This window comes from Nicotiana tabacum, chromosome 2 (assembly GCF_000715075.1).
Source record: "Nicotiana tabacum cultivar K326 chromosome 2, ASM71507v2, whole genome shotgun sequence".
Lineage (NCBI taxonomy): Eukaryota > Viridiplantae > Streptophyta > Magnoliopsida > Solanales > Solanaceae > Nicotiana > Nicotiana tabacum.
Window position 1 is genome coordinate 51,383,174 of NC_134081.1, and position 6,239 is coordinate 51,389,412.

Consider the following 6,239-nt stretch of genomic DNA (forward strand, 5'->3'; position numbering starts at 1 on the left):
GTATTTTTGAAGAGAAGTTACTTTTTTCTGCTTCTCAAAAACTGATTCTGCTTCTCCTCAAAAGCACTTTTTTTCCTTCCAAAAACTTGGCCAAACACCTCAATTTTTAGCAAAAGTGCTTTTGGCCAAAAAAAAAAAAGCACTTTTGGCCCAAAATAAAGCTCGGCCAAAACTGGTTATAAGTCATTTATACCTCTCAAAATTACCAAATATCCTGGTGTGAATTACGGGTCATATTTTAAGCTCTTATTATAGTTTTTCTTCTTTCAACTCAAACTATTACTCTTTAATTTTTTCTACCCAAATTTATGCAAAGGAATAAATAAACAAAGAGGTCAAGAACCTACCAGAAAACCTTATCAACCGGCGAACACTATAGCTTCTTTCATCAGATTTCATCCACCATTGTCATCACTTTTAAAACCCACAGAGACTTTAAAAAGAAAGCTCTCACATCCTACCTCCATTAACACCATCATAGTGGCCCGACCTCGCACACATAATACACTCAACTATATTTCATTACAACTGCTTGCCATCAGTTCATCACCATCCTCTCGGTTTCTCCATCTATTATCAGAAGAAAATTCTTGCAATATCAGCTCTTCGTAATTTTTACAACCACCATAATAAAATCTTTTCTCCTCCATCCTTCATAAAAAGCTATTAGCATGCTATGGATAGAAATAAGATCCTACTTATTGTCCATGGTTTTTCGATTTAATTTGTTGAAAAAAGACATAATTACTTAATTAATAGCAATAAGAAGAACTCTTGCAAAGACAATCTTTAATGGTTGGAAATGTAATATCCTGTACATTTAGAGTATGACGTGAACCGTGCAACGAATGTCATGAGACCTGAGCCCTAAATAATTTTGGATGCATGTAAATGAATCCATGAAAATTTTGCTATTACAAAAGGACGATGTCAAAAGTTGAAATGAAATCGCTCGTAGTTAAGCGTTTCAGAATGCATTTGAACAAGGTCCAACTTCTAGTGTGTGTTGCGACCTGTGTATTTGGAGTTAGGGGTGATCTACCTATCAAATTAAATTTATTTGAGTATAGTTTCCAACCCGCAAACCATTCACTGATATGACATTGGAATAAACAGTTATGCACCTTTTACTACGGACGTGCGCAGTGTCCAATTGTGACGGGACACATGGCACTCAAGGTTAAGTCGGTCAAACCTCTTCTTTAATAAGATAAAACTTCTGGATTTCTCTCTTAGTTTCATTGTAGACCTTATGGGAACTGAATCTCTCCATTTTCTCTCCTCCGCACACTCTCCAAGGTCAAAGTTTTCTTTTAGCAAAGTTCAAGTGATGAATTCTTAGAAAAACATCAACCGAGGTAAGAGGATTTCTTATATTCATATATACGGATTCAAATAAGTATTTTAAAGTATTTTTGATAAGGACTCACAAGACGATATTCTGAAGCCGTGAGTCCAAACTTTATGACTCATATGTGATGTGTAAGGGGTTGTTTTGTATGTTATGGTGTACGGAAGGTGTTGTTAACCTCGTAAAGGGGGTTAATTATGTGTTGCTGTAAGTTAGAAGAAAGGAAAGGTGTGGTGAAACACCATTATGAAAGGGCCTTAAAACCGTTCGAGGAATTGTTTGAGTGGCTTGAATAATATTTGTTGGTAACATGAGGTTCCTTTTTTGTTATTATTATAGATCGAAGTTGTAAAGGAGCATCTTGATCGTCGTAGTATGACAACTATTAGGAACGAGATATGTAAGGCTATTCTTTCTTTCACCACTTATCACGACCCAAAACTACCACCGATCGTGATGGTGTCTAACCCACTTGCTAGGCAAGCTAGTCATAAAATAATAACGACACATGTTAACGAATTACGGAATAGATAAGTCTGAAAGATAAATAACTATATATAATGTCAAATCATAATATAATTCCCGGAACAGGTAATACTAAGTCATGAGCTCTACAATGTGAATACAAGTCTAAAATAGAAAAGTACTTTATAAAACAACAACAAAAGTAAAGGAAAATATGAAGAGATGCCAGAGATTGTGATCAGGAAGCATTTCTACCTCGGTCTCCACATCACAACAATCAACTCACCTCACAAGGCTCGACTAGGTCCAACTCCTGAATCTGCACAATTAAGTGTAGACTATAGTATGATTACAACCGACCCCATGTGCTCTGAAAGTATCATAATTAACCTTAGTGAGGTAGTTATGGCAAGAATTACTAATGATATTCACTTATCAACCAGTTCAATTCATAAATATACAAGTACACAGCAATTGTGCCAAACTAAGTATAAAATACAGGTATAACCAATCAGTGCACATAGAGAAGATGTGTACAAGTCTTAGAATAGTTTAACAGCTCAGCATATAGAGAAGATATGTGACTATCACCAATGAATCATCAACATTTGCATATAGAGATGATATGTGTAAATAATCAAGTCAATGTGCACAGGTTAAAATATAGAGAAGATATGTATTGTGCCTTCATCCTTCAGTCAAAGTTGCATATACAAAAGATAGGCATATATACATTCCAAAAACAATTAGCATATACAGAAGATATGCGATAGAATTATATATGCACCAAGGTGTTGGCAAATAGAGAAGAGATGCGAAGCCCAAACACTGATCAACTTTCCTTATACTGCATGTAAGTCATCAAGAGAGAAACATGCGAGAACGATCATAGGAGGATGGATCCTTATCTACATACTGCACGAATAACCACGTGCCATAATATAACAACCACACGGACCACCCATGTGCTATCATAACTCGACTCGCACGGACCACGCGTGTGCTGCCAATCCAGCCGATATCATACAAAAGGCATATATAATAATACATGTATACTAATAATGAATATCAAATCACATACTCATGGACTAATAGATGTAACATGGTAAGGTGTATGCATGTACGAAGTGCGCTGCCACAGCTCATATTAGGCGTATACGCTAGAAAACAACAATTATCATGTTTAAACATGCAATTAACCTACACATGATCTCTAGCATGAATGAAAAAGTTCACAAAGGGGTACAAATATATGAAGCATGATAGCAAGAAGCGTAGTATATATTACAAGGTAAAACATAACCTAAGAACTACCCCAAACATGGATAAAATCTGATGCACGCATACATGCTCATCACCCGCATGTGTGTCACCCTCATCACATAGCCATCATCAATAATACAAGCAACTAGAGCCTCAAACCAAGGCTATACAAGATACTTACCTCAACTAAGCCAAATCAATACTCCAAAAATGTCTTCCCTCGCGATCGGCCTCCGAACAGCTCAAATCTAGTAAAACATAACTCAATAACATCAAATAAACCTATAGGATTCAATCTCAAGAAATAAAGCGTCAATATTTATTCAATTCTCAAAAGGTCAACAAAAGTCAACCCGAGCCAAGTTGACCCTGACTACCCATAACCCCACGAGTCCAAATATATGATTAGATTCCAAAACTAAGTCCAAGTCGACCCTCAAATCTCCAAAATTCATCCTCTTAAGTTATATGCAAAACCCCCAATTTTTCTCTTTCAAATACATGTTCCAAGTGCACAAATTTATAGGGAATTCAGATACATAATCAAATCCAAGTAGAAAATACTTACCCTCAAAATGGTGATGAAAATCTCCCCAAAACTCTTCTCTAGCCGAGCTCCAAAACTCTAATAAATGAAAAGGAAGGTAAACCATTGAAATATAAGTCTGCCCAGCGATTTTTGCATCTGCGTACATACTGGTCACTTCTGCGACACCGCTTTTATGGTCAAAACTTCATATTTGCGAGTTCACTTAAACACCCTACCACTCACTTCTGTGCTACACTATCCGCGTATGTGATATCGCACATGCGCGCAAACCTTGCAGGTTCGAAAGCATTTTTGCATATCTGCATCCACACATGCGGACTCCCAAGCCCAAGACAAACTCCGCTTCTGCGACCTCCCTTCTAATTCTGCAACCTCGCACCTGCGCTAAAAGTTCTGCAGGTGTGACACACCAGAACCACTTCTGCCAACATGCAAAACAAATGATCTGAAGTCAATCTGGAACACCACCAGGCCCCTCGGGACCCCGTCCAATCAAACCAAGAAATATGAATACCTAACCTAAACTTATTTTGAAGCTCAAAACATCACAATAACATCTGAAATCACGAATCACACATCAAAACTCAAGTTGTATAACTCATAAGTTCAACAACTTTATAACTTCAACCAAGTGTCCCATTCAAGCCTTACCAATCTAGATTACATCAAAATATTTCACATAAGTTTCAAATGATAAAATGAACCTATTCCAAGTCCCGAAATAACAATCTAAATCTGATATCATCAAAGTCTACTCCCGGTCAAACTTATGAACTTTCCAAATCTTCAAATTGCCAACTTTCGGACAATAGAGATAAAACATCCTAGGAACCTCCAAATTCAAATTCGGACATACACCGAAGTCCAAAATAATCATACAAACCTATTGGAACCATCAAATTGCCAATCTGAGAGTCGTCTACTCAAAAGTCAAATTATGATCAACTCTTACAACTTAAGCCTCTAAAATGAGACTAAGTTTTCCTTTCAATATCGAACCTTCGCGTAACAAACCCAAACATCCCCGCAAGTCATAAAAAACATACATACATACGGGAAGAATCAAATAGGGAAACGGGACTCAAATACACAAAATGATCGGCCAGGTCATTACATTCTCACCCTTATAACAAAACATTCATCCTCTAATGGGTTTAGAATCATACCTAAAATGCCAAAATTATGAGGATATTTTCTCTATGTATCATGCTAAGCCTCCCAAGTCGCCTCCTCGGCCGGTTGGCCTCCCCGCTAAACCTTCAGTGATGTAATATCTTTCGACCTGAGCTTACGAGCCTACCTATCCAATATGGCCACCGGCTCTTCCTCATAGGCCAAATTCTTGTCAAACTGTACCGAGGTGAAATCTAACACATGTGACTGATCTTCATGATACTTCCGAAGCATGGAAACATGAAATACTGGATGAACTCCCAACAAGCTAGGTGCAAAGCAAGCCTATAAGCCACATCACCCACTCTCTCCAAAACCTCAAATGGACCAATGTACTGAGGACTCAACTTGCATTTCCTCCCGAATCTCATCACACCCTTCATAGGTGAAACCCTAAGAAGAACCTTCTCACCCTCCATACATGCCACATCGCGAACCTTTTTATCAGCATAACTCTTTTGCTTGGACTGAGCTGTGCGAAGCCTTTCCTGAATCAACTTCACCTTCTCTAAAGCATCACAAATCAAATCTGTGCCCGATAACCTAGCCTCACCAGGCCCAAACCAACCAACTGGAGAACGATATTACCTCCCATATAATGCCTCATACGAAGTCATCCAGATACTAGACTAGTAGTTATTGTTGTAGGTGAACTCCGCTTAAGGTAGGAACTGGTCTCACTGCCCCAAAATTAATAAAGTAGGCATTCAACATTTCCTCCAAGATCTGAATGGTCAGTTTGGACTGCCCGTGCGTGTGAAGGTGAAATACGGTGCTCAACTCAACTTGCATGCCCAAATCACGCTGAACGGCTCTCTAAAAGTGTGATGTAAAATGAGTGCCTCGGTCCCAGATGATATACATAGGCACACCATGCAAGAGAACAATCTCTCTGGTGTAGATTTGAGCCAACCTCTCTGAAGTGTAGGAAATCATAATCAGAATAAAATGTGCCGGTCAACCAATCTACAATGACCTAAATGGCACCAAACTTACTCAAAGTCTGTGGCAACCCTACCACGAAGTCCATAGTAATATGCTCCCACTTCCACTACGGTATTCTATCTTCTGAAGCAAATCACCCGGTCTCTAATGCTCATACTTGACCTGCTAACAATTTAAACACCGTGCAACATGCCCAACAATGTCCTTCTTTATCCTTCGCCACCAATAATGTTGCTTCAAGTCACAATACATCTTTGTAGCATCTGGTTGAATAGAATACCTCAAATTGTGAGCCTCCTCAAGAATCAACTCTCTCAAGACATCAACATTAGGAACACAAATCTGACCCTGAAGTCGCATCACACCATCATCATCAGTAGCCACCTCCTTGGAACCACATCGCTGCACCTTGTCCTTAAGGGCAAGCAAATGGGAATTATCATGCTGACGAGCCTTAATGCGCTCAAACAAGGACGAGTGTGCAACAATACA